Source organism: Zingiber officinale, chromosome 6B (genome assembly GCF_018446385.1).
Source record: "Zingiber officinale cultivar Zhangliang chromosome 6B, Zo_v1.1, whole genome shotgun sequence".
Classification (NCBI taxonomy): Eukaryota; Viridiplantae; Streptophyta; class Magnoliopsida; order Zingiberales; family Zingiberaceae; genus Zingiber; species Zingiber officinale.
The window spans coordinates 124,923,900-124,944,556 of record NC_055996.1 but is presented as its reverse complement, the minus strand read 5'-3'; the positions used below and the strand labels follow the sequence as shown (position 1 = coordinate 124,944,556).

The window sequence follows — 20,657 nt, the reverse complement described above, 5'->3', positions numbered from 1 at the left end:
AAATATGGTGTAATAATATTGGAAGAACTTATCTTGCGGCAAATCCTGTTTTTCATGCTTGCACCAAGTATGTAGAGATTGATTTTCACTTTGTTCGCGAGCGTGTGGTGACTCGATAACTTTCGATTTCTTATATCTCTACAGAAGATCAAATTGCTGATATATTTACTAAGCCATTATTTAGATAACGTTTCACCAAGTTAGCACTCAAACTCAACATTCAGGCACTTCCATTGAGTTTGTCGGGGAGTAATGACAATAATAGAAATAATTTCTAATTGATTCCAATTAATTAGGATTTATTATATTTGGCACACAATCAAGATCAACATGAATCAAATAGGAAAAATAATATTTCTAAGTCTATTATATTACTATGTTTATAATTATTATGATTGTATGCCTTATTTAATATTTTCATTATTATTTTGGACAATTTGTATAAATAAGTCTATTGGCTTTAGTAATAAAATCATCAAAATAAGTTTTATGTTATTTCTCTCCTCTACCTATTGATTTCAATAGAGAGAGCAAGAGTGAAAGGTTTGAGAGAGAACTGAGAACAGAGAAGAAGTGGTTAAGGGAGAAGTTTGAATTGGGGGGGGGGGGGGGGATTTAGGATTTCCGTTTCGCTATGATACATGTAAACACCCAATGTATGTATGATTTCTCATCCTCAATGGTTGTTTATGTAGGTAGATAATCATAGGATATTCGACGTGGACTTTTGGAACTACACCGGCATATCCATTCTAATTTGCCCCTACTTTCATAACGATAGAGTTGAGAGATTGCTTTCTTATAGAGATCCATGTCACATGATTCCACAACCCCTGAGTTACCTTCTTCTATTGTGTGATGACGAATTAGAACTAATCCATTAAAATCTATGACAATATATTACTCCTTGTGGCATACTGATCTACTCTTGTAGTCGACTCTCTACATCTCATATTTCTACAAGTCAAAGAATTAGGTTGTCCTTTTAGTTCATCCCCAAATCCTCATGGGATATGAATCTTGTACTTTTGGTATTAAGATCATGTGTACATAGTAGGCTCGGACCACAATCAAACATATCATAGAACATGGAAATGATCAAATACATAGTTCATGCATCAATAATTACATCATAGTTATTCCTTACTCCAAGAATCTAGAGTTCTATTCTATGGAGATGGAAATACAACCAAGAGATAAAAAAATAGTAATCAATAACTCAATACACAAGATAGAGAGAAGAGAATTCTTATCAATACGTTATCAGTCTTCTTAGATGAAATTCATTCTTCAGAGGTGGATGAATCATCAAGATGAATAAAGATAGTTGCTCTAAGTTTCCCCTAGAAGAAAAAAACCCTCTTTCAAGAAAGGGGGTAGAGCCCCTGGTCTTAGATTAGAGATCCTCTAAAGAAGGATTTCCTTGATCCTTTTATATATTCCCCAAATTGGCCAGATCTGCCTAATTTATATAGCTTGGCTAAAATGGATTCTTCACCCCTTAGATATGGTTTTCTTAGATTAGACCTGAAGTAAAGTTGTAGATCTTAAAATTGTCTAACTTTTGATATGTGGCACGACTCGTGGCTTGAACTGAATAGAAATTTATAACCGTTTTACTTTTGGTCAGCAGAGTAGTTAGAATTTGACATGGGTCGTGGCTGGCACCATGGTCGCCCGTGCTAAGCTCTGGAAAATAGCCATTTCTCATGGCCACCAACACAACTAGATCGTGGTGAAAACTTTTAGCTCCATTTTAGCACTATTTTACACTCGATTTCTTCCATACGAACACACTCATGTCATGGGATACGCCCAGAGTGTGTTTCTTGATTAAAACTTTATTTTGAAAGCTTTTTCTTCATGTACGCTTCATGTGTTCAGATCGATGATGAGACATGTCTAGCCCGTTGATCCCGTCTGAAAGCTGAAAAGACAAAATGAACAAAATGATGAAGCTGAAATGTTAACTAAACTGTCATGACCCAAAGGTGGAGGGTATGCTGAGTTGTCTTCTATATTGATCAAGTCGTCAGAAGGCTTCTGGTCAATGCTACCTGTAGACAACGACTAGGTTGCCGCTGTCCCTGATATCCCAATGCTTGAGGCAAGTCCCAAAAATATATAAGGAGTCTAATAAATAATAGAATAATGAAGTGCGTGGAGAATAAGCATAGAAAACATACTCTGGCCAAGGATGTATCCTCTAGTAGACCGGTTAGCTAGTTGTGACATTGATCAAGTTGTTGTAACCTAAAAGAGTAGATGAATGCGAGTCAGATGAGGAGCTGGATCTGACAGCACAGAGCTGGACCCAACATAGATCTAGAGGTGACAACATCGAGCCCGAATACAACAACAATACATAGGTTGGAATATGACAATGTCACACAAGCCAGGATATGACAACGACACATAGGCCGAAACACGACACACAGGTCGGAGGACACAAAGACTAGAACATAACCTTGGCTCGAAGGCCAGGACATAATATTGGCTTGAAGGTTTGAACACAATAGTGAGGTGTACGACCGCGATGACTCAGAGGAATTAGATCACATCAAAAGTGCATGCTAATACGGATCGGGGGTTGGATTGATGCCGAAAGAGTGTGGCAGTGCGGATCGAAGGGCGATAGCATGCATCGGGTTGCTTCAGCCACTGAAGGTTGGCGCTGGCAGCTAGAGGCGGTGTCGGAGGGTGGAAGCATGAAACAACCCTATATCCTACACATGCCAAGATATTCAAATACATGTTGATCCCAAATGGAGGACTCATCAAATGTCATACCCTAAGACTTTTGATAGAAAAAAATAAAGTGAAGATGCATGACATATGAACCTCAACATATAGCAACCACAGTAAATTGAAGTTGATGAACTTCTGCTAAAAGGATAAGAAACCAATCAATAGAACTCCAATACTTATCTACATAATAAATCAAAGGGCAATTTCATAACATGCTCTTGGGGTCCTGGACAGTGTGTTGTGCTTCCATCTCATCTCCTCAGCTATTCCGCCCCCACATCCTCGATCATATACTTGGTGGCATCGCCCTCACATGTACCATTTACACCGTGAGTCTACATACTCAACAAGTATATTCCACTAGTAGGTATAAGAAATAGCTGGTAAGGCCAAAATGAAACTAGGGAACATGAAGCTTAAACTTACTTACACCTTAAGAAACAAGGAAAGGAACTATGCATGACTTAGCAAGGGATAAACATGATGCAAGTGTGGCAACCATGTTTAGAGCACATTAATTCGATCCGTAATCATAAACTTGAGAGGTACCTCTTAGTAGAACTTATAATCATATAGCCGAAGCTAACATTCTTTGCATCATTTGTCTTTGGAAGGGCCCTCCCTACAACTCATCATAGGGCACCCATCCCGTATTGGCACCACACATGCCCATTTTCATTCCATATACCATACGAGGAAGAATATAAGAAAACCACAAGTAAAACATAATATTGCACACATGTAAACAGACATGGATATTATAATGTCATTTATACATGATCTAGCAGAAATTATATGCAAAACAAATGTGGATCAAAAGATCATAAAGAAGTAATGGAAGAACAAATACTTTTCATGCATGATCTATTTGGGTAATTCTATGTAGGATTAATACAATTTAAGGGCCCAAAAGAAAATAATGATAGCATAACTACTTAAACCACACTACTTTCATATATAACAAAACTATCCAGAAAAGAAGGATCTCTTGTCATCTCAAGGTCACATTCTCAATAAACCAAAACTCCATTTCTACTTTGTTCAGAAATTCCAAAGTCACTTCAGAGAACCAAGACCCAAAACTGCATTAATTTTTTGCACCATCTAAACCAGACTAACATCAAAAGCAAGAATTCAACTCAACCCGTGACACCTCAACCAAAATCCTGTTGGGTTTTTCGGGCCACGAAAATCACTTTTTCGCGTCGCGGAAACCCCGAAAGCCCCTAGCCAACGGATCCGTGCAAAGAAAAGGTTTGAAAAACATACGAATACGAGTTTCTACCTAGATCTACACTTAGATCTACAAAAGAAAAGGTTATACCTTTGAAGCGAAGCCCTTCGCGTTCCCACTCGTCCAAATGGTGCCGGATCTCGAAGTTGTCAACGTAGACAACTCTCTATATGTATCCACACAAACAAGTAGGTGGAGAAAAAACACACAAAAGGTGTGCTAGCACCTTTGGATGGTTCGGCCAAGAGAGGAGAGGGAGAGTAAAATTGGAGCAAGGAAGAAGATGAAGGTATGAATGAGATTAATTCACAAAATGAAAACTCATCAACCCATTCATGTGGCCGACCACATTAGGAGGGTGTGTAACTCCCATGGAATGCCAAGAGTCACAACTCTTGGTAACTCCCATGAGGTGGCATCCCACTTAAGCAACCATGATGATGTGGAGCATCATCATTGGCCCACTCAATGCCAACTCACTAATGAGGTGGCATAAAGTCAAGTCAAACTTGACTCTTCATCTTCCTCTCAAGTCAAGTCAAACTTGACTTAATCTCTCTCATGGTTGATCTAATCCAACCATTTAATTTAAGCCAATTTAATATAATGAATCTAATTCATTTAATTAAATTGATTCAATGAGTCATAATCCAAATTAGACTCATTAAACACATGAATCAACTTGAGTCTAACTCAATTAGCCCAATTAGGATTACTCTTAATCCAATTTGATTCATCAAATGAATCTAATCCTCTTGGTTCATCATATAAACCTAATATCCATCTAATTATCCTTAGTGTGTGACCCTATAGGTTCTTGTAACGTTGGCAATGCCCCTAAACCCATTTAGGAGTATAAGTAATGAGCGGTATCTAGCACACATCATTACTACCCAAGTTACAAGAATGTTGAGATCCAACATCACCGTGTGACTACTAATTGTGACTCCTCACAAAATATGGCAAGTGTCCTTCTATCCTAGACATCTAGATTAATCAATGTGAGGCATAGACCGTGTCATCCTCTGATCAATCTAAATCCTGAACTCCAAGTAGACTCACTAAATCAAATGAGCTCAATATCTCATATTGACTCATTTGGGCATGGCCATGCACTTCGTGGTCTCACTCTATCAAGAATACCAATGTCTCTCCCGTCATATAGGAGGGATAGATCCCATCTACATCACTCACATCCCTCTGCATAATTCGTTACATACCTAGTAATCGCCTTTATAGTCCACCCAGTTACGGGTGACGTTTGACGAAACCAAAGTACATAACTCCTTATGTAGGGATCCATGGTGACTTCAGGTCCAAGGACTAGTAGTCATACTAATAGCCACATGAGAAAGTATATGACACTCGTATAACGATCCATGATACTTTCTCATGGCGGGTCATTCAGTATACATTCTCTAATGCATACCCATGTGTCAACTTGATATCTCTATATCCATGACTTGTGAGATCAAGTCATCGAGTTGACCTACATGCTAGTCTTATTGCATTAACATTGCCCTAAATGTTAATACTCGACTATGAATGATTAAGAGTAGTGTTCCCTATATCATCTCACTATCGATTCAACCAATCGATTGATATAGGTAAGAACCTTCTACTCAAGGGCGTTATTATACTTAGTTTATTTGGCACCAATACAAGTAAGTATAATAACCAAAAACCAGCACTACAAGAAAAATGGGATTCTACAACACTTAAAAGACAACGTTTTTTTTAAAAGCGTTGTCTTTTTTTTTTAACAACGCTTTTAGTGAAAAGCGTTGTCTATTTCATTATTTTCTTATTAATAGACAACGCTTTTTAAAAAATCGTTGTCTATTAGTGATTTTTATGGGTCAAAGACAACGCTTCTTAAAAAGCGTTGTCTATTAGCATTTTTTTACAACGATTTTTAAAAAGCGTTGTCTATTGTCAAACTCTCATCTAAATCTAAATTAATATAAACCGTTAGATCAAGTAAGGAGTAGAAAACCCCTAATTTCACTCGCCCACCTATCTTCCGATCAAATCCCTCCCGAACCCTTCTCCCAACTCCTTAAACGCCCTAGTTCTCGTCTAAATCTCACGCCGTCCTCCAACCAACTCCTCCTCTCAAGCGGCAGATCCCGGTGCTGAGGTGATCGACCACGATAGATCGATCCCACCGCACCTACCTCTTCCCCTCCATCTCCTCCCGCCCCTCCTGCCTCCGGGCTCTTCTTCTGTGCTCTGTATTCTTTTCCGCAGGGATGCCGCAGCTGGCGGGATTTTAGGGTATGCGATTATTTTTCCGTGGTGTTGTTTGTTCCAGTTCTTAGATTTCCGGAACATGGCACGGCCTTCAGGAATCGCCGTCTCCCGGGCTCTTCTTCCCCCAATCGCCCTGGGGTTTCTTTCCAAGTCAGAGCTCCAGATGAAGGGATAAGGATACGCTGTAGTGGTCGGGAGCATGCTCTACTGCTCGTTCCCTTCTGCCCAGCATTTGCTGGTGCCAAAAATTCAATTTTTTTTTTATATATATAGAAGAAGATCGGTAGATAGCTGTTCTTGTTCTTTACCGGTCCATCTTTCTTGGAGGAAGATGAAGAAATTGCTAAAATTGTGACAAGCGAAGTTGTACGTACTATATTACTTTAGTTTCTCTGTTTCTGGATTCTCTACTTCTTTTTTTTTTGGCTTTGCTCGATCATTCACTCCAACATTATTGCTTTTTCCCTTGTTGAATCAGGTTGTACCAACCACAAAGATCAAGCTTTCTTCTTCTATTTGACAAGATCTTACTGGTTTTTGGTCTTTTGTAAGATCTGCTTTAGCTCTGTGCCATTTTATCAGGTTTCTGTTGTTTCACAACAATATATCCTTCATTTACTATCATTTGTGCTATTTTTTGTTGCTATACTTGGTATCTTGCAAAATCTTCTTGTCTTCTTTTTAGATGCTGATGCTATGTCTTCAGCTCTGCCTTTTTTATGCTGTGCATGCTTTGATCCAAGAATTTTTTGCAGAATAAATTGAGTTGTGGAATTAGGACTTTTTTGAATTAAGATCAAGCATCGACAAACATAGCAGAAAGCATAACTCTTAAGGAGAGACAAGGAATGAATACAACTAAGATCAAACGGAGAGTCGGTAAATATGAGCTGGGACGCACGATCGGGGAAGGAACATTTGCCAAGGTCAAGTTTGCAAGGAATATCGAAACTGGAGAACCCATTGCCATCAAGATTCTTGACAAAGAGAAAGTTCTCAAACACAAATTAGTCGAACAGATGGCTAAATTTTCCTGAAATTTTTTACTTCCTTATGCGCTAAGTTTGTTTTTTTTCTATATAACATCTGCAAAACTATTTTTGCAGTAACCTAATCCCAATGTGTGTGAATGCATGATGACATTGGAGCCTTTGTGCTGATTTCAAACAATTGAGTCCTGCATGTATAGGCAGATGCATTTGAAAACTTAAAATGCACTACTATTATCTTTTTTTTTCTGAATATTTTTGTTTCTTGCCACCATAGAAGTAGCTTTGTTAAGTCTTCCTCGATCGTCTCTTGACATATTTCAAGTTTACTAACAGTAAATTCTTTGTGCAGATCAAGCGAGAAGTAGCTACTATGAAGTTAATAAAGCATCCTAATGTTGTTCGCATCTATGAGGTCTAATTTTCCTTTCAACCTTATTTCTAGTCTCACTATGTGATAATTTTGGTAACACTATCCTAGTTGAAAGAGTGGCATTGTGATGCTTTCCTTGTCCCTCGTGATGTCTATTTCACAATTCATTTTAGTTATCATCTAGTGACATGGTACTGTAGTTTGGTCGGTAATCATCAACTAGAGTCTTGCTGTCCATGCATTGATCTCTCAATTGATTCACACTTACAAGAACTAGGCAATAAACACACACACATAGATGCAGGAATAAGCACTTTCTGTCAATTTCTTCATTGAGAAATGTTCATTCACTTAGCTGATTAATGTTTTCCCCTATTCCAGGTGATGGGAAGCAAATCTAAGATTTTCATTATACTAGAATTTGCTAAGGGGGAGAGCTTTTCGACAAAATAGTAAGTGCAAATTTTGATGCATCAATTTCCTTATGACAATTTTCTTCTCTAGAAAGAACATACATGCTCAAGCCATAAGGAATATACTGTTGTCTCATAACGCGAATTGATAAAGAGTATATACTACCGACACCAATGAATTCAAACATAGAACCTTTTTGAGATCATGTTAAAACTTATTAGCTTAAAACTTATCTCAAAACTTTGATTTTTCTTAGAAACTCAAATTATCACCATTCATATACTTCTCACTCTAGTCTGATATATCATGTAGGTAAACCATGGTCGTATGAGGGAAGATGAAGCACGAAGATATTTCCAACAACTTATCAATGCGGTTGATTACTGCCATAGCAGGGGAGTTTACCATCGCAATCTGAAAGTAGACTAACCACACGCATCCTTATGACGATGAATTATTCAAGTCTTTGAGCAATATTAATTATGTTAAATGCATTTCTGCAGCCAGAAAATTTACTACTCGATGCTTACGGTAACCTGAAAGTTTCAAACTTCGGATTAAGTGCATTATCACAGCAAGTCAGGGTAAACTTCATTTTGATCAGTGGATAATTTCTTAATATTTTTCGATTTATAATCATCCAATTAAGCTTCAAATTTTTTTAATGTTTGTTCCAGGATGATGGCTTACTTCGTACCACTTGTGGCACTCCAAATTATGTTGCTCCAGAGGTCGAGATAACTATCTCGTGACGATATGTTTTGAACTAGTTTGAAGATCAAATCTGATACTTGTCTAAAATAATTTTGCTCTTCGTATTAGGTTCTCAATGATAGAGGTTATGACGGAGCAACTGCAGATTTATGGTCTTGTGGAGTCATCCTATTTGTGCTGCTTGCAGGTTACTTGCCCTTTGAGGATTCTAATATTATCACCTTGTACAAGAAAAGTCACTAAAGTCATGTCTGTATGCTAAATGCACAATATTACACAACTCTGTTGTCTAAGTAGTTGTATGTATTTATAATTCTCATAAATTTGTAGGAACTGATTCTTCAACCCATTCTCATAAAGAACTGATTCTCATATTTCTACAGTTTGAAGAAACGTTGCATTTCTACAACAACAGTGTTTTTTGCAAGAAAGCGTTTGTAGAGAAGAAAGTGTTTCATTTCTGCAAGCTTTCTTTTTGCAGTTTGAAGAAACATTGTATTTCTGCACGTTTTCTTTCTTTCTTTCTGCAAGCATTTCATTTCTGAGTAATGAGTTTTGGTTCATTTATAGAAAATAGCTAGTAGAAGTAATTTTTTGGTTCAAACTATTGATTGTAATTTTTTGTTTATATTTCAGGCCAACTGTTCAATCTGTTCAAAGCTCACAAAGATCCTAGACAAAATCCAATTGCTTATTCTTGTAATAGATTGAGAAAGATAAGCTACTTCTTCGGTATTGTGGTAGTAATTACTGTACCGTTTTGTCCCGTTCTCAAGACGATAATAATTTTTTAGTGTAGCTAGTAGAAGTAAACATATTGTTGGCTTCGAGGTCGGTTAGTTATTTTGTGCTCTTTTGTTTTATTTGTGAATATCACTATCTACTTTGAAACAGAATTAGTGTTAATTTTGATATTTACTAGCTTCTCATGTAATTAAATACCAATATTACTTCAATGTCATAATTCTATTATTTTGGTATGAATTTGAAATCATTAGCTGAGTTGATTATATGTAAAATTCGAATTTAGACATGGTAAAAGAAAAATAATAGTTTCGTAAATATAAAAATAATGATTTTTAAATATTTTTTTAAATTTTTTTCTTTAAAACGACAACGTTTTTAAAGCGTTGCAAAAAGTGTTGTCTTTGTAAAAAAATAACAACGCTTTTAAAGCGTTGCAAAAAGTATTGTCTTTGTTAAAAAGTAACAACGCTTTTAAAGCGTTGTAATAGTGTTGTAAAAGCGTTGTCTTCGCTACAAACGACAACGCTTTAAAAGCGTTGTCGTTGAGCAAACTTTTAACAACAGTGCCTTTAACAACGCTTTTTCAGGCACAAAGACAACACTTTAAAAGCGTTGTCTATTAGCTTTTTTTTCTTGTAGTGCAAATACCTTTATTTATATAGAATATGATACAACAAGTCCAAAAATACAATTATCAAATGATTGGCTCTAGGGCTTTAGCTAACAATCTCCCACTAGCACTAGTGCCAATCAGTGTTGGCTCTAAGCCCCAATGACCTAGTGTGACCATCATGCTTCCTCTGTGCCAAAGCCTTGGTCAAAGGATCTGCGATGTTAGCCTCTGTAGGTACTCTGCAAATTTTCACATCTCCTCTCTCGATGATCTCTCGAATGAGATGGAAGCGTCGTAGTATGTGTTTGGTCCGCTGGTGTGAGCGAGGTTCCTTCGCCTGTGCTATAGCTCCATTGTTGTCACAATAGAGCTCAATAGGGTCAGCGATACTGGGAACCACCCCAAGTTCAGTGATGAACTTGCGGATCCAAACTGCCTCCTTTGCTGCCTCTAATGCAGCAATGTACTCGGCCTCTGTCGTAGAATCAGCTACTGTGTCCTGCTTCGAACTCTTCCAGCTCACAGCACCACCATTAATGCAAAACATGAACCCTGACTGCGATCGATAATCATCCTGATCGGTCTGGAAGCTAGCATCACTATAACCCTTTACAGCTAGCTCATCATTGCCTCCATATATCAAGAAATATTCTTTAGTCCTTCTTAAGTACTTAAGAATATTCTTGACCGCTATCCAGTGACTTTCACCTGGATCTGACTGGTATCTGCTCGTCATGCTCAAAGCATACGAGACATCAGGTCGAGTACATAGCATGGCGTACATGATAGATCCTATGGCTGAAGCATAAGGGATCTGATCCATGCGGTCTCTCTCCTCTCTAGAAGAGGGACCTTGAGTCTTCGAAAGACTCATGCCATGTGACATCGGCAAAAACCCCTTCTTGGAGTTCTGCATGGCAAACCGAAGGAGTACCTTGTCAATGTATGTACTCTGACTTAGGCCAAGCAATCTCTTAGATCTATTTCTATAGATCTGTATCCCTAGAATGCGGGATGCCTCACCTAAGTCCTTCATTGAAAAGCAACTCCCTAGCCAGGTCTTGACAGACTGAAGCATAGAGATGTCCTTCCCAATGAGTAGTATGTCATCCACATACAATATGAAGAAGACAACTATATCCCCTACAACCTTCTTGTAGACACAAGGCTTATCTTCATTCTTGATGAAACCAAACTATTTGATTGCATCATCGAATCGAAGATTCCAGCTCCGAGAAGCTTGCTTTAGTCCATAAATGGACCTATGCAACTTGTATACTCTGTTAGTATGCTGTGGATCTACAAAACCCTCAGGTTGTGTCATGTACACATCCTCGAGTAGGTTTTCATTCAGAAACACGGTTTTGACATCCATCTGCCATATCTCATAGTCATGGTAGGCTGCAATAGCAAGCATGATCCGAATGGACTTAAACATCGCTACTGGAGAAAAGGTTTCATCATATTCAATACCATGAATCTGCTTAAAACCTTTAGCTACCAAGCGAGCCTTATAGATAAGTCCATCCATGTCAGTCTTTCTCTTAAAGACCCACTTACACCTAATGAGTTTTACCCCTTCAGGTGGATCAACCAAAGTCCATACTTGGTTGGTGTGCATGGATTCCATCTCGGATCTTATGGCTTCTAGCCATTTCTCGGAATCTAGTCTCATCACAGCTTCCTGATAGGTGGTAGGCTCATCCTCTATGAGCACAACGTCATCATGGTCAGACAAGAGAAATGAGTATCTCTCAGGCTGACGACGTACCCTATCAGACCTGCGAAGAGGTAGGTCTACTTGAACTGGTTGTTGTTCCTCAACTCTTTGTGGAACAACATCATCCACAACACTTTGTGGTTCTAGTTCAACTTCCATCGAGGCTTCAGTGCTAGGATCCGCATCTTGAACTTCTTCAAGATCGAATGTACTCCCACTAGTCTTTCTAGAAACAAAGTCTCTTTCTAGAAAGACTCCAGTCTTTGCCACAACCATCTTGTGCTGACTGGGAATGTAGAAGTAATATCCCTTAGTTTCCTTGGGATATCCAATGAAATAGCACTTGTCGGATTTGGGTCCTAATTTATCTGAAACTTGACGTCTAACGTAGGCCTCACATCCCCAAATCCTCATGAAAGACACTTGGGCATCTCTCCCAGTCCATATCCTATATGGTGTCTTTATCACGGCCTTGGATGGAACTCGGTTGAGTATAAAAGCTGTCGTGTCTAAAGCATAGCCCCAAAGGTATGTCGGAAGATCTGTGTGACTCATCATAGATCGTACCATATCTAATAGGGTACGATTTCTCCTTTCGGATACACCATTCCACTGTGGTGTTCTAGGAGGAGTGAGTTGGGATAGAATCCCACACTCAGCTAGATAGTCACGGAACTCATGGCTAAGGTATTCTCCACTTCGATCGGATCGAAGTATCTTAATACTCTTGCCAAGCTGGTTCTGTACTTCATTCTTGAATTCTTTGAACTTTTCAAAGAATTCAGACTTATGTGTCATCAGGTACACATAACCATATCTACTGAAGTCATCAGTAAATGTGATGAAGTACCTATAACTGCCTCTAGCAGCGATATTGAAAGGGCTACATACATCACTATGTATGAGTCCTAATAAATCAGTCGCTCTTTCGCTGTGCCCACTAAAGAGAGTCTTGGTCATCTTGCCTAGTAGACATGACTCGCATGTCTCATAAGATTCAAAATCAAATGAGTCCAACAAACCATCCTTATGGAGCTGGGATAAGTGCTTGTCATTTATATGACCTAAGCGACAGTGCCAGAGATTGGTTTGGTTCAGGTCATTTGACTTGAACCTCTTGGTATTTATGTTATAGATAGGGCTTTCAAGGTCTAGAATATAGAGTCCGTTTATCAGAGGTGCACTACAATAGAACATATCGTTTAAATAGACGGAACAACATTTGTTCTTTATTGTAAACGAGAAACATTTCTTGTCCAAACAAGAAACTGATATAATGTTCTTAGTTAATGCAGGCACATAACAACAATCGACTAACTCTAGTACATGCCCAGAGGGCAGAGATAGAAAGTAAGTCCCTACAGCAACAGTAGCAACCCGTGCTCCATTGCCTACTCGTAGGTCCCCCTCGCCCTTTGTCAATGCTCTGCTATTTCTCAACGCCTGCACATCAGTACAAATGTGAGAAGCACATCCAGTATCTAATACCTATGATGTAGAAATAGATAGATTGACTTCTATAACATATATACCTGAAGTGGAAGTCTCACTTCGCTTCTTCTTAAGATCCTCCAAGTATACCTTGCAATTCCTCTTCCAGTGCCCGGTCTGACCGCAGTGGAAGCAGGTAGCATCCTTGGCGACCCCTCCTTTAGGCTTCAGTGCCTTGCCTTTGCCCTTGGCTTGGGACTTTCCCTTGCCTTTGGGTTTGCCCTTGCCCTTATGTTTCTGAACCATCAGAACAGTGTTGGGCTTAGCCTTCTTAAGGTTCAGCTCAGCAGTTCGCAACATACTAAACAGTTCGGGCAGTGACTTGTCAATCTCATTCATAATGTAGTTTAGAACTAATTGACTGCAGCTATCCGGCAAGGATTGTAAGATCATGTCAGTGGCCAGCTCTTGGCCAAGTGGGAACCCCAACCTTTGTAGGTTCTCTATGTACCCAATCATTTTGAGTACATATGGGCCTACAGGAGCCCCGTTTGACATCTTGCACTGAAACAGTGCCCTTGAGATCTCAAATCTCTCATGCCTCGCTTGACCTTGATACAGTTGACGAAGATATTCAACCATATCGTAAGCGCCCATTAACTCGTGTTGCTTCTGAAGCTCAGAGTTCATGGTCGCGAGCATTAGACAAGACACATCTAATGCGTCATCTTGATGCTTCTTGAAAGCATCTCGGTCAGCTCGCGGGGCAGTGGCAAGAGGAGCCTCCGGAATGGGCTGCTCCAGAACGTACAGTTTACATCCTTGGGTGAGAATTATTCTCAAGTTCCTGTATCAGTCCAGGAAATTTGCTCCGTTGAGCTTATCCTTCTCAAGAACAGATCGCAGGGAGAAAGTGTTCGTATTTGACGTCATGGTTATCTACAACAGAAAAATGCAGAAAATAAATATCATATTCTTAATCATTTAATTAGGCCTTTAACTAAATGATGCTCCCACTGAATTCTATAATTCATGTGGGACAAGATCCACATCATACTAACCCTTGAGTTAGCTTTGACTAATACACCCAAGACTTAGTATGATCGGTAGGTAACTAATTACCAATTTCATCTCTATGCAACTCTTGTTTATAGGATAAAATCCGCATTTATATTAAAACTCGAGTTAGCTTTGGCTAATACGCCCAAGAGTTAATATAAACGTGATTTTGACCTATCTACCAACCATTGGATAATGTCTATAGTTAAACTCGATCCAATTGAGTTAACTAGTTACTCAATCTAATTGAGTTGTACTCACCCATGCGTTGATAGGCGGGACCAAGATTGTCCCTCCGTACCCTATCAAGATAGTATGTGTTGCTCTGTTTTGGCAGATTCAACAACAACATGCGATCGAGGTAGTGGTAGGTATCACGGTATGGTAGGCATTACGAGTTGTCACGATTTAGATCTAATCTAAATGATGATGCGTATCATATACTTGATAGATCTAATCTAATCGAAGGGTGCATCATGTGCACAACTTAGATCTAATCTAATCGTTAGACACTAATTAATTACTTAATTAACTAACATGCATCATATACACACAAAAGCAATTAATTAAATAATTTTGTGATTATGTCATGGCCCTACTACGATCTTCTCAAGCCAATGAGAAGATCGGATGGTCAACCTAAGGTCAACAGCTTCTCAAGCGCCTTCCTTTTGACCACCTTGTGTTGCTCGCGCCTTCCTCGTAACTCCGTCTTGAGTGGATCTTCCACCGCTTCAAAATTTACATTACATTTTTGAAACTCGAGTTACATTCAAGTCTAAATCTAATTTACAATCAGAATATAAATAGGGAGGCACGACTCGCAGGTCGCGTATCAAATACAACACACGCAAACACACAAAATGGCACGCAGACCATATTTTGAATTACAACATAAATTATCCAATCGAATTGGGTCTTTGGGCCATGACTTTCACAATAATAATATATAATTTGAAATTATATATTTATATAATTTTCTGTAATTTTTCCTATAATTTTTACAATTTTACGAGTATAATTTCTCGGCGGTTCCGTTTAGCGATTTTCGGGCGCAATCGCGGAACGAATCCCCTTGCGGGGCCAGGGGCAGCGCCCCTACCCGCGATCTAAGCATCGCGAGGGTTCCTTTGCGATCTAACAGCGCCTTAGCCCGCTGTCCAAAAAAGTTTTGGGGCGAAACTTGGCCGTTTTGGGAAAAACTTCTCGGTAGTCGAAGCCTACAAGTATCGAAACACTTGTGCTTCGCTTCTACGAGAAAAATACCCATAAAAACTATAAAAATCATAAATTTATAGAATATTACAGAACTGAAAAATTTTCATAAAACACAAAATAAACTCGTATTCGTCTTCGCACGTGGCTCTGATACCACTGTTGAGTTTTCGGGCCGCGAAAATCACTTTTTCGCGTCGCGGAAACCCCGAAAGCCCCTAGCCAACGGATCCGTGCAAAGAAAAGGTTTGAAAAACATATGAATACGAGTTTCTACCTAGATCTACACTTAGATCTACAAAAGAAAAGGTTATACCTTTGAAGCGAAGCCCTTCGCGTTCCCGCTCGTCCAAATGGTGCCGGATCTCGAAGTTGTCAACGTAGACAACTCTCTATATGTATCCACACAAACAAGTAGGTGGAGAAAAACCACACAAAAGGTGTGCTAGCACCTTTGGATGGTTCGGCCAAGAGAGGAGAGGGAGAGCAAAATTGGAGCAAGGAAGAAGATGAAGGAATGAATGAGATTAATTCACAAAATGAAAACTCATCAACCCATTCATGTGGCCGGCCACATTAAGAGGGTGTGTAACTCCCATGGAATGCTAAAAGTCACAACTCTTGGTAACTCCCATGAGGTGGCATCCCACTTAAGCAACCATGATGATGTGGAGCATCATCATTGGCCCACTCAATGCCAACTCACCAATGAGGTGGCATAAAGTCAAGTCAAACTTGACTCTTCATCTTCCTCTCAAGTCAAGTCAAACTTGACTTAATCTCTCTCATGGTTGATCTAATCCAACCATTTAATTCAAGTCAATTTAATATAATAAATCTAATTCATTTAATTAAATTGATTCAATGAGTCATAATCCAAATTAGACTCATTAAACACATGAATCAACTTGAGTCTAACTCAATTAACCCAATTAGGATTACTCTTAATCCAATTTGATTCATCAAATGAATCTAATCCTCTTGGTTCATCATATAAACCTAATCTCCATCTAATTGTCCTTAGTGTGTGACCCTATAGGTTCTTGTAATGTTGGCAATGCCCCTAAACCCATTTAGGAGCATAAGTAATGAGCGGTATCTAGCAACACATCATTACTACCCAAGTTACAAGAATGTTGAGATCCAACATCACCTTGTGACTACTAATTGTGACTCCTCACAAAATATGACAAGTGTCCTTCTATCCTAGACATCTAGATTGATCAATGTGAGGCATAGACCGTGTCATCCTCTGATCAATCTAAATCCTGAACTCCAAGTAGACTCACTAAATCAAATGAGCTCAATATCTCATATTGACTCATTTGGGCATGGTCATGCACTTCGTGGTCTCACTCTATCAAGAATACCAATGTCTCTCCTGTCATATAGGAGGAATAGATCCCATCTACATCACTCACATCCCTCTGCATAATTCGTTACATACCTAGTAATCGCCTTTATAGTCCATCCAGTTACGGGTGACGTTTGACGAAACCAAAGTACATAACTCCTTATGTAGGGATCCATGGTGACTTCAGGTCCAAGGACTAGTAGTCATACTAATAGCCACATGAGAAAGTATATGACACTCATATAACGATCCATGATACTTTCTCATGGCGGGTCATTCAGTATACATTCTCTAATGCATACTCATGTGTCAACTTGATATCTCAATATCCATGACTTGTGAGATCAAGTCATCGAGTTGACCTACATGCTAGTCTTATTGCATTAACATTGTCCCTAAATGTTAATACTCGACTAGGAATGATTAAGAGTAGTGTTCCCTATATCATCTCACTATCGATTCAACCAATCGATTGATATAGGTAAGAACCTTCTACTCAAGAACGTTATTATACTTAGTTTATTTGGCACCAATACAAGTAAGTATAATAACCAAAACCAAATGCCTTTATTTATATAGAATATGATACAACAAGTCCAAAAATACAATCATCAAATGATTACCTCTAGGGTTTTAGCTAACAAATCCACACCATCTAAACTTATCCCAAGAGAAACTAGAATCACTTAGGCACAGACACCAACCAGGAATCAAATCTAAAACTTCACCGGCATAAATCTATCCCAACCAGAAAGGAACAAACGGAAATCATAACCAAGCGTGGACACAAATCAAATTTAGAACACCACCAGTGGAAATCTGCCCAAAGAAACCTAAAGAAAACTGAAATCATCTCAAGAGCATAAACTATACTGAAATCTCATTACAACCTCCTTAGTCTGCTCACCACATCACAACCAGCTATAGGGAAACCCATATTCCATGAAATCTCAACCGGTTAACATTCGAAAATCCTTCTCGAGAAAAAATCATGAAGAAGCAAAACCAGTTAGCCCACTCCCCGTTTCATTCAATTAATCAAAACCAATACCAAAAGGTCAAGAGATCGCTGAAGAACCAAAACCATCGCTCAAATCTAGAGTAGAAACCAAACAAGATCCCTTACGCCAAAACTAGGATAGAAATCGAAGTTCCCTACTAGCCTGACTAAGGAAAATCCACATCCATACCTATTAGAGAAAATCTACATGCCTTTTCCTTCTTTGTGCCATTGTCAGGAGCCCTCGCCCAAGTGATATCGCGCCGGGGGTAAGTGGTTAGGTCTCTGCAACCGGTCATGATATCCTAGGAGGGATCGCCTATGTGGAGATGATGCTTGCTGGGACTCAAGGCATGATGGAGGCGACGGGTCGAAGGAGGCGAAGACGGAGGAGGAAGAAGAGGAGCGGCGAATCGGAAGGGAAAGGGAAGAAATCAGGAGGTGAGGAAATTTAGACCTAGGTTAAAGCTTTTATACTTAGATTAATTGACCTTAGGCTAATAAGATCAATCAACTCCCAGTTTAAAAAACCAAATTTTCATCAAGCATAGTAGATCTATCCCCTTAAAATATATCGTACGAATTCATTTTAAATTCTAAAAAAAATCTAAAATTCTAAGAAAATTTAATAAGCTAATTTTCTTAATTAACGTCTATTATTTTATTTTAGCTTGGTTAGTGAGACCTTACACAACGATTGTTGGAGGTGGCGCCGGAGGCGATAGCTGCTGGTGGCGACACGAAGGCAGCGACTGCGGATGGCTTATGAGAGAAACTCATCCTAAAGAGGGAGTAGGGAGGCAGTGTTAGCGATGGGGCAGAGGGCGCTCGGCTGATGGATGCGATGGCTGCCACTGGGGTGGCGGCATGCGTAAGGGAGAGGGGGAACTGGAGGCAACAACGGCGGTAGATGGAGGCAACGAGGCTGTCAGTGTAAGGGGAGGAGGCGGTGCCTCCTTGGCTAGTGGTGACACTGTCCGAAAGAGGGGAAGGCACTCGGCATCAGTGCTCTCCGTGATGTTGGCACTGTCCAGAAGAGGGGAGGCGGTGTGCGTGAGAGGAAAGGGGAGAGAATTGGGCGACTGTAGCCGACGAGGGGAAAAAGGGACCTCTCCTGTGCTTGGCGGCATGGGGAAAAAGGGACCTCTCCTGTGCTTGGCGGCGTGGGGAAAAAGGGACCTCTCCTGTGCTTGGCGGCGGACTCCCAAAAAAAACCTCAAAGCTCCCTGCAACATGATGAACAGTACCCTCTTAAAGCCTTAAATGGTGAAATGACCAAAATACCCTCTCCCTTCTCCACAATTTCCTTTGGGCCCTACAAATACATCCGCATCACCCATGTTTACCCTTTTTCACTCTATTCTTCATTTTTCTTGATTGTAGGAGTACGCCCGTGTTATGAGTCATGGCCAGAGCATACTCCTTGCTCCAGTAGGATCTTAGTGCACGTGAGATAGGGGATGAATCACGTGGTTTTAAAAAATTTATCATTTTCCTAATTTGAAAATGAGTACGCAGTGGAAAATAAACGATTAAGTAAAGGAAAAGAAAAATAAAAGACATGAGTGATTTTACTTGGTTTGGAGCCTTTGGCAACTCCTACTCCAAAACTCAGGTCCCTCAGACCTATTGATGGGCACACTATAAACCTCTTCTAGAGCCATCGGAAGAGGGAATTGAGTATAATAAAATCAAAAGGACAAGTGTAACAGTCTATACTTTCCATAATGCAGTAACTAAATAATTAACAAAATTTCGTTACCCAACACGTGAAGATTTTCTAATTGAGTTCAGTGTTGTACGACTTCTCTACAGTAGTAGGGAGTAGCAGCGTTGTAGCACAACAAGAGAATGAAGTCAGAGTAGCCGTGAACTCGAAAGTTAGTTTGCACAAGTCATGAATTAGTTGTATTTCATCACTAGTCGAGCAACCCTTTTAAAAGGGGCTGGAGGTGCCTTCAATGCCACTAAAGGCGCCTTCAAACCTAATTTTTATCCCAACAAAACCATCTCTTATCGTTGCCAAAGTCTTTTGTATTATCCCATCGAAGGCGCCTTCCATCGCCAACTCAAGGCGCCTTCAAATGCATTAAAGGTGCCTCTACGGCCTCCCGCGCAGAGTCTTCAACCAAGCCTCCAAGTTACCTCCAGCAGCACATGAGCCACCTTGAGCATTGTTCATCCAAGGTTTTTTTGTTCTTTTTGCTCTTGCAAAACATGTTAGTTCAACAAGAAAATATCTAACCTACAAAATAGAGTAAGTACAATTATAAAACAACAATATTAATTAGATCCCGTCTATCCAAGACCAGGATCTAGCATGGTCTCAATTTATGCATCCAAAATGGATCTAAACTTAATCTCCACCTAAAGTCCCTAATTTGGAGTCATCCTCACTGGAACACTCTCCTCCAGTGCTTACCTCTACTTATCTGCCAAACATCTGGTCCTTCAAATATGTTTGGTCTTTCTCTGTCTTGCTTAGTATCTGATCAAGCTGATCTACTAAGACTTACCTGCAATACTAAGTTACCACAATAGATATAAAACAGTAAAGAAAAATAGCGTTAGCATTATTAATAATGCGCTGGTCCGATCGACCGCATGTAGTCGACCAGAAACCAGTTAGTTACACATGCTTATAGTTTACTCCTCCAAGACTTTTCATTACCTAGGGTTAGCTCCCTCTAAGATTTCCTAACTTCACTCACTAGAACTTTCATTGCCTAACTTCACTCACCGGAATTTTCATCACCTAGTTTCACTCACTAAGGTCCCGCTTCACTTACATGA

General features: G+C 39.6%; 1 pseudogene; it reads left to right on the top strand.

The window, feature by feature from the left end:
• The first annotated feature begins 6,992 nt into the window (after positions 1 to 6,992).
• On the top strand, positions 6,993 to 8,968 carry LOC121991497 (annotated as a pseudogene).
• Positions 8,969 to 20,657: the final 11,689 nt, after the last annotated feature.